The sequence below is a fragment of the Molossus molossus genome, unplaced genomic scaffold, assembly GCF_014108415.1.
Source record: "Molossus molossus isolate mMolMol1 unplaced genomic scaffold, mMolMol1.p scaffold_m16_p_1, whole genome shotgun sequence".
NCBI classification, from domain to species: Eukaryota; Metazoa; Chordata; class Mammalia; order Chiroptera; family Molossidae; genus Molossus; species Molossus molossus.
This window is the reverse complement of record NW_023425344.1, coordinates 120,118,336-120,127,770: the sequence shown is the minus strand read 5'-3', so window position 1 is coordinate 120,127,770 and position 9,435 is coordinate 120,118,336.

Genomic DNA, 9,435 nt, shown 5'->3' with positions numbered 1-9,435 from the left:
TCCTAGAACAAGAGAAACAAAGGGGGGGAAATGGGGCTACATCAAACTAAAAAGCTTCTGCACAGCAAAAGAAACCACCAACAAAATGAAAAGGAAACCCACTGTATGAGAGAACATATTCTCCAATGATACATCTGATAAGGGGTTAATTTCCAAAATATACAAAGAATTCATACAACTCAACACCAGGAAGACAAGCAATCCAATTTAAAAATGGGCAGAGGACCTCAACAGACACTTCTTTGCTCCAAAGAGGACATACAGATGGCCAATAGACATATAATAAAATGCTCAACGTCACTAATCAGAGAGATGCAAATGAAAACTACAATGAGTTTTCACCTCACACTTGCCAGAATGGCTGCTATCAATAAATCAACAAACAAGTGCTTGCAAGGATGTGGGGAAAAGAGAAACCTTGTGCATTGCTGTTGGGAATACAGACTGGTGCAGCTACTGTGGAAAATAGTATGGAGTTTCTTCAAAAAATTGAAAATGGAACTGCCTTTTGACTCAGTGATCCTACTTCTGGGACTATATCCTATGAATCTTGAAACACCAATCAGAAAAAATATATACACCCCTATGTCCATAGCAGCACTATTTACAATAGCTGAGATCTGGAAACAGCCCAAGTGCCTTTCAGTAGATGAGTGGATTCAAAAAAACTGTGGTACATTTACACGATGGAATACTATGTGGCTGTAAAAAAGAAGGTGATCTGACCCTTTGCAACAGCATGGTTGAACCTGGAGAGTATTATGCTAAGTGAAATAAACCAGTTAGAGAAAGATAAATATCACATGATCTCACATATATGTGGAATCTAATGAACAAAAACAAATTGATGAACAAAATAGGTCCAGAGACATGGATGCATGGAACCGAATGACAGATCTCAGAGGGGATGGGGTTGGAGGGGACGAGAAGAGATTAACCAAAGAACATAATGCATATAGACATGGCTCATGGACACAGATAATAGTGTGGGGAATACCTGGGGTGGGGCAAGGGTTGGGTTTTGTGGGACAAATGAGGGGAAAATTGAGGGCATCTGTAATACTGTAAAAAATAAATAAATAGCCTTGGCCTATTTGGCTCAGCGTTTAGAGCATCAGCCTGTGGTCCAGAGAGACCTGGATTTGGTTCCCGCTAAAGGCACGTACCTCGGTTGCAGTTTGTTCCCGGCCCTGGTTGGTCATCCGGGGTGGTAGCCACTTGATGTGTCCCTTTCAAGTTGATGTTTCTCTCTCTCTTCCTCTCCCTCCCTCCCACTCTATCTGAACAAAAAATGGAAAAAAATGTCCTCGGGTGAGGATTAAAAAATAATAATAATAAATAAATAAATGCCAGTCATTAATTGATTAGGTTTCCCTACCATTTGCACAGAAGCTTTGCTCCGAGGAAGAAGGCAACTTAGTTGAGTGTGGTTAAGAGCAGATAAAATAGCTTCAGTATCTACAAGTGCTTTAGTAATGTCCTCTTATTTATTTATTTATTTATTTATTTATTTATTTATTTATATCCTCACCAGAGGACACCTTTCTATTTTTTGTCCAGATAGAGTGAGAGGGAGAGAGAGGAAGAGAGAGAGAGGGGGAGAGAGAGAGAGAGAGAGAGAGAGAGAGAGAGAGAGAGAGAGACATCGATGTGAAAGGGACACATCGAGTGGCTGCCCCACCCACACGACCAACCAGGGCTGGGGACAAACGCAACCGAGGTACGTATACTTAGCGGGAACCGAACCCGGGTCTCTCCGGACCACAGGCCGACGTTCTAACCGCTGAGCCAAACTGGCCAGGGCAGTAATGTCCTCCTTTTATGGTAATTTAAATTTCTCCTATTAATAAGGAGAAGGGAAAATACCCTCTTACAGTCCTCAGAGGAACCCTATGCTTCTTTCCATTTCTTTTCTGTTTCTAAATTCCATTTCAGATTTTTGTAACCTTTCTTAAGGTGACCTGGCTTTCTCCAATAAAAACAGACTCCTCTACAGAAATTTCCCAGCAAACCCTATTTAGTAATTCTGTTGCTTTTATTCCCAGAAACCAGTAGGTATATTAATTGGAATAGGTCAGAATAACCAGGATCACATATTCTAACAGTTAAATTACGTTCATTTATGAGCCCATCAGGGTGCTGGAGAAAATTGGGGAAATCTTCAGGCACATTCTTTAATTCTGTTCTAGTCCAAGGAATGTATAGAATTGCTGGTTCCCTTGTTCCCGTTCTCCAAAGGGAGCTGCTAGAATTTCTGGATTATCCTTGTCTGAATTCCTATTTTCATTTTCCCCAGGTCAGTAGAGAGTGGCAGTGGAGGAGATATAGAGAAGATGGAAGGGAAAGGAAGAAAGGATGGTGGGGCAAGTCCAGACAAGAAAGCTCAGAGAGCAAAGGACATAGCAGAGGAGCTTTTAGAAGGAGGAGGAATGGGGTGTTGGCAATTTTTAATTTCAGAAAACTTCTTTAGAGACAGTCTGTTTAGAGACAATCTGCGTTCCTCCTAGAATATTCTAATTTTCAAATAAAGATATATTTTCCATTTATTCAGTTTTAATTAATTAATTAGTTAATTAATTAATTTAGTAGAGAAAGAGAAAGCGGGGAGAGAGAGAAACTTTGATGTGAGAGAAACATCAATTGGCTGCCTTCCAAATGTGCCCTGACTTGGGAGTGAACCCACAACTTAGGTAGGTACCCTGACCAGGAATCAAACCTGCAAACTTTTGGTGCATGGGATGATGCTCCAACCAACTAAGCCATCCAGCCAGAGCCATTCAGTTTATTTTAGAGCTGGCATTTTCTAATTTTGCATGCAAAAATTAATTTAGGTATTCTCCCCTCTCCCCAAATTCCATTTTGGCCATCCTAAGTTGATATCATTTCTAGTTCAATCTTCCTATTTCTATAAGTACTTACAAGTAAAGGCTTCCTATTTATTGTATAGCTGCAGGAGTATTAATGGGGGCTGGGGGCTGGGAGTTTCTGGCCTTGGAGTCATGATTTCCCATGTTAATTTTAGTTTTCTTTGGTTATCTGCACTCTGAACAAATTTTTAAGGATATTGTGTGGTTGAAGTGTGCTGTTTATGGGTTGACTCCAAGGGGCTGTCACTTCCCGAGTTGTATTCAACCCTCTTACGTGTCTTGGTTTCTCTCCTAGCTGTCTAATACAGCTGTGAGGACTCCGAGCACTAGATAACCAACCTTTATGTGTGCATCCCCAGATGAATCATTTGATTACAGTTGAGTTGGAATTCCCTATGGGGCTCCTGCACATCTAGAGGATGCTCCCTGACACACCTCCACAGAGATTCTTAATCACTTAAGAATATCCCAGCTGGAGGGAGAAAATGGCCCTTACCTTTGGAGCTAAGAGAATCCAAGCCCTCATTTATGCAATAAAAGGTTTTGTTTTGTTTTGTTTTATTGATTTTAGAGAGAGAGGAAGGGAGAGGGAGAGAGAGACAGAAACATCAATGAGAAAGAACATCGATTGGCCACCTCCTGCATGCCCCCTACTGGGGACTTGGCCCACAACCTGGGCATGTGTCCTGACTGGGAATCAAACCAGTGGCCTCTTGGTGCATGTGCTGATGCTCAACCACTGAGCAACATTGGCCAGGCTGCAATAAAAAGTTTTTGTTCAGCCTCTTCAGAAGCAATTCCAGTTGAAAAGCCAAAGTTAAAAACCAGACACCTGCTTTTCCTCCTGTCCTGCCTTAGCCTGTATTCTCTCAACTCTTAACCTTTAGTTCTACCTTGAGGATTTTTAAAAAACAGCTAAAATAAAATCAGGGCCTCTTACCTTAAAACAAAGAAGTATGTAATTCCAAGCGAAACTCACCCAAGTTCACCTAATGCAAAACAAGGAGCTGGTGGGATCCAGTGGGCCCCTGCCGGTACCACACATGGGTCCGGGTCTACAAGGTGGAATCCTGCCAACTACACCAAATAAATGTCAGTGTAAGAAATGTCCAAACCTGTAAGAATTTTTTAGTTTATTTGAGCCAGACTGACAATTGTCAGGAATAAAATCTCAACAGATTGAGAAAATGCTCCGGAAAACAGCAGTTTTACTACTTATTTTATACATCAGAATCAAAGTGGGGACACATAAATAAGGAGGTTACAGGAAATCCAATGGTGATAGATTGAGGCGGAGGAAGAAACAAAGTGGGGAAATCTCTGGGACTGGATAAAAAGTAAAATAAATGGACACATACCTCTTTTACTTAGGTGGATACAGGATAGTTAACAGTCAACAATGAACATGATAATGATAACAATGAGGGGATTTGTGGTCTTTGCTTTGGCGAAGTGGTTGTGTTTCAGGGGTCTGAAAAATATGAAATTATTTTGATATTTCAAAGGTGTGTTGTCAGGTATGTTATCATAGATGCAAAAAAAAAAAAAAAAAAGACAACAGACAGGCTCAGTTAAGGTCAAGACTGACTTTGTTAGGGAAAAATACTAGCTTAGGACATGACTACCTTCCATGACCTGCTTTTAGTTAGAAAGTTTTAATTTCAGAGTTTGTAAGGCCGCCACGCAGGCCTCATCTGAGCTTGTCAGGTTTGGCATGTGCCCCTTTTTCGTCCAAAGTGTTCTAAGTGAAGAAGGAGGGCAGCATAAAGCCAACACGTCAAGGTCGGACTACGGTGGGAGGGAGTGAGGAGAGAGGGAGAGAGGATGTGCTGGGAAGGGAGAATCCATGGCTCTATAGCCGGTGGAATTGTCATGGCCTTTGGGCCAGTCCTCCTTTGAAGGCAGGAAACCTTCTGTAGAATCTTGATGTTACCAGTCTCTTCTTGATTGCCCCCACCATGGCGGGCTCACTACCCTGTGAAAGTAGGAAAGCTACCTTTGTCCTGAGCAGAAATCTGTCTCCCCACCTTCCCTCCTCTGAGGCAGTGTTAGCCTAGTCCTCTGGGAGGGGAAGAACACACAGCTCCCTCCTCCTACTCCTCACCAGTGTCCACACTTATACCAGAGCAGCCTGGCCTAAGTCCCTTATGCTCTGATGACACTTTTGGTGAAGGTGCAGGAGGGTTCCAGGAAGGGCATGTCACATGATACTTCTGACGCTCCTAAGAGACAAGGGAGGTAGGAAGCAGAGAGCTGGCCACACTCTCCCCACATGAGTTTAGCAGCCAACAATACTGCCTTCCAGGCACAGAAAGAGGTCAAGCCAGGTCTGGGGCCGGGGCCAGGCACCTTGTATGCCGGGGGCGGTTCCATACCTGTGTGTGAGTGCACTGTGTGGAGGAGGCCAGACCCTGAGCTCTCTGGCCTGCATAGGGTTGAACTCACCTTAGCCTCTTATCTGTGGGCTCACAGCAGGACAAAGCTGCACAAGCGGGCACATGGGCTACTCCCCACTCCTGGACCAAAGTACCCCTTGGGGATTCTCTGCTGTGCAGCTGGGGATTGAGGTGTTGCTGAGGCTCTGAGGCTTTACTGAGGTTTGGTGGTGTAGAACTTTTGAGGAGTGCAGTCGGACTCAGGAAGCCAAGGGCTGGGATGAGTTTCTGGTTTCTGCAACTGCTCATCATGGTTTTGACCATCTTGCCCGGCTTGATTTGCTAATCCTTGGAATGTAGTCAAGGTTCTGAGGTTATTTTATTTTTTTTTAAATTTTTTTCTTTGTTGATTCTACGTAGAGGAAGGGAGAGGGAGAGAGAGAGATAGAAACATCAATGAGAGAGAACATCGATGGGCCGCCTCCCACATGCCCCCACTGGGGATCGGGCCCACAACCTGGGCATGTGCCCTGACTGGGAATTGAACTGGCGACCCCTTGGTGCATGGGTCAGCACTCAATCACTGAGCCATACTGGCCAGGCGGTTCTGAGGTATTTTAGATGTTCTGGTGTGTTTGTGAAGTTCTGGAGGTTTATGAGGGTGATACTGAGGTTCTGGGTTTCTTGTGATGTTACTAAAATTCTGGTGATATTGCAGAGATTCTGGAAGTACTCTGGGTGACTTGGGGGTCTCTGGGGGTGTTTCTGAGTTCTGGGACTGCAGCTGGTCTTCGTCATTCATTTTGGCCCACTCCTTTTAAGCTTAGCACTTTGCCCTTTGAGAATTCTGATAACCACAAGCGAGGAAGGCATGCATGTGGGCCTCTGTTTCTAGAGGCAAAAATTCCTCAGATGTAATCAACTTGAACAAAAACATGGAGAAGAAGGAAACCTTGTCCCAAGGCCTTCATGGGCCATCTCCAGCTTGAGGGCATGGCAGCTCTGTGCTAGGCCTAGATAGCACACGGTCTTTGTTTGCTTAGAGTATGGAAGCTTTTTGGGACACCCTTCCACAGTGAGCACAGCTCAGCCACCCCAATCCGTGCCCTGCTTGGACTGGGTTGATCTTTGGATATAGTGTCAGCCCCATCTGAATGGGCCACAGCTGGGTAACCCTGACTGCTGCCCTGCTCTCTCCCATTCTCAGCTTTCCTAAGACACTTATACCTCATTCCTTATCTGATCTTAGGGCCCTGCTCCAGGCCCTCTCCTCCAGGAAGCCTTCAAGACTGCCCAAACCATCTCCTCACTCCTGGTGCCCCCTCCTCTTCTCTTAGCTTCTGCACTGTCTCTCAAGTACCTCCTCTGTCTGGCTCCTCCTCTGGTCTCCTACTCTTTCAGGTGTGAGTCCCCTTGTAAAGCCACCTCCAGGAGGCAGGCCCTGGACTCTGCTGCCAGGCCTTCAGAGGAATTCTTTAGGAGCGCCTCATTACTGTCTTTCTCTTATCATTTTTCCTTGCCAGTTTGCAGTCCTAACACCTCAGAGCTAATCCTCTCATGTTGCAGATTTGAGCTCCAAGCTATTCTAGCTCCAAGCTGAGGAGGAAATTTGGGTTCAAGAACGGGGTCCCCTTCCCAGCCTGAGCCCGTACCCACCCAATATCCATGGATCGTTGACCTAGCCTGCCTCCCTGCCCCTCCCCCAGGTTGGAAGGTGGGTGTAAGGCAGTGGGGGACACCTGGGCAGTCACAGCTGCTCTCTTTGACCTCTTGCTACAACCAGTGACCAGCATGCTGGTTCCACATTCTTGGGTCATAAAATCATCGAGGGTGGGGAGGGGAGAGCTCACAGTCAAAGGATCTCTAGGATAGATGACCCACCCCTCCTGTGACAGAGGCAGGCTAAAGCCCAGAAAGGCGAAGGGGACTCACCCAGAGTCCCAGGGCCAGCCCACACCCAGGCAGGGCCTTTCCCACTGACAACGGAACCCTGCTCTTACCTCCCAGATCTACTCCTTCCTTTTCCCAGTCCAGCCCAGAGGTGAGGAAATGGTGAGCTCCTCTGTCTCCCAGGTGTGGCCCCTGTGCCCACACCTGGAGACTGAGCGAAGCTCATGATTTCCTCACCCTAGGGCTTCCCTGAACGTGGCTCTGCATTAACCCACTGGACAGGGAGGGGATACCCTGGGCACTGGGCTATCCCTGGGGAGAGGGGTGATACCACTGGAAGTCCCTTTGGGGTCAGAGCAGGGTTTGGTTTGGGGAGTGGTGCTGTGGGGAGGGGACTGTACCCGGGCTTGCTGGGGCCCTGGGGCTGGTGAGTGCTCCTTCGGGTACCCGAGTGCCTTTCTCCAGTGACCAGCTTCATACTTTCCTCCCTTCCTTCAGGTTTCTACTCAAATATCATCTCCTTAGCAAGGTCTTTCTTGACTGTCCTGCCTGAAACAGCCAACTCCTGTCTGTCTGTCTGCTCTCTTCTCTTACCCCACCTTATTTTCCCTCTCAGCACTCATGACACATTATGTCTCCCCCCTCCACCCCCACCGCATGTTGGGTTCCCTGAGGTACAGGTTTGATCTGTCTTGCTTGCTGCTGTATTCTCAGCATGTCAAACCTTGCCTGGCACACAGTCAGCATGCCATCAGCTTTTGTTGAGTGAATGAATGAATCAGTGAATGAACGAACGAACACACTGGGCTGGGCTGGGAGGCAGATTCAGGCTCCCTCCGGGGAAGGAAGTGATTTCTGACAGGCAGAGATGTCCGTCCCCCGTGAACATCTCTGCCTTGTAGAGGACATGAGCGCCCCATCGCAGACTGGACTCTCATTGTTGAAGTTATCATGAGGGGGATTTAAAATCAAATAGGGGTGGGGGTAGTAAAGGGTAAAGGAGGCCAAATACATGGTGATTTGACTTTGGGTGGCGGATGCACAACGCAATATACAGATCATGTATCATAGAAGTGTACACTCGAAAAACCTGTATAAGTTTATTAACCAATGTTGCTCCAATAAATTTAATTTAAAAAAATGAAATGAAATAAGGGAAACAGTTATAATAAGGATGAATATACTATCACACATGAGTGGAATTATCTCAGGTGTTTAAAGGTAATCCATTTCTCAAGGAAAAATAAAATAAAATAAATTTTAAAAAGCTACCAAAATTAGAAAAAAAATCAAATAGGAGTTGGCTGCTCCCTGAGCCATGGGCCCAGCCAGGTGAAGGACGTGCCAGGCTCTGGAAAGCCCAGCTGGAGAATCGAGGCACAGCAGTAGCCTGAACGGGACAGGCCACTGGAGGAGTGATGGTTGCTGGAAAGAGCATGGCTTTGCCAAACCCAGTTATAAAATCCCTGTGACCCAAGTGCTGTGCATCGGAGGAAGGAGGGAGGAGGAAAAGAAGAGGCAGAGCTGTGCCCTCAGGAGTTCACAGCAGGCCTGGGAGGCAGCATTCCCCCCAAATCCCTGGGATCAGATGGGCACCTGCATTGTATCCAATAAAGTTTTAGTTTAGCTGAGTCAGCAGATGCTGACATCGGTATAGGTTGGGGAGGGGGGTCAGAGCCCTCTTCCTGGATGAGGGGCTATTTAGGAAGGAGGGGGAGGAACAAGACCAACAAAGCACTCAGACCCTCATCCTGGAAGGCCTCACGGGTCTGTCTACTGCATTTGGTTGGAGAGCCTTTAGGGTTACAAGCCCTGTCCCCTCTGAGCCTTTACTGTGCTGCTCCCTCTACTGGGAGTACACTTCCTAACCCTCCACCGTCTGCCCAGCTTACTTCCCTGCCTTCAGATCTTCACTCAAAGGTTACTTTCTTCAGGAACTCCCCCACCTTCTCTTACACCAACTTCAGTTTCCCATGGGACATGTCAGGACAATCTGCCTTCCCTTTATGACCCTCAGACACTTGAGGTCATTGACCTATTCATCTGTGTCCCCTGAACTGTAAACACTCACATCCCAGGGCCAGAACAGTGCTGGCACTTAGTAGGTGTTCAGTGAATATATGTTAAAAGACTAAATGGATGAATGTCTTTAAAAAAAAAAAAAAAGGAAGAAAGGAAGCTAGTTGAACAAATGCCTAAGCTGGCTAGGGCCGGGGCCCAGGCTGCTGTGGGGTACAGGAAGGACACAGATCCTCAAAGGTTCAGGGGTCCTGACCCCCACCCAGGCCTAGGGGCCTGGGTAC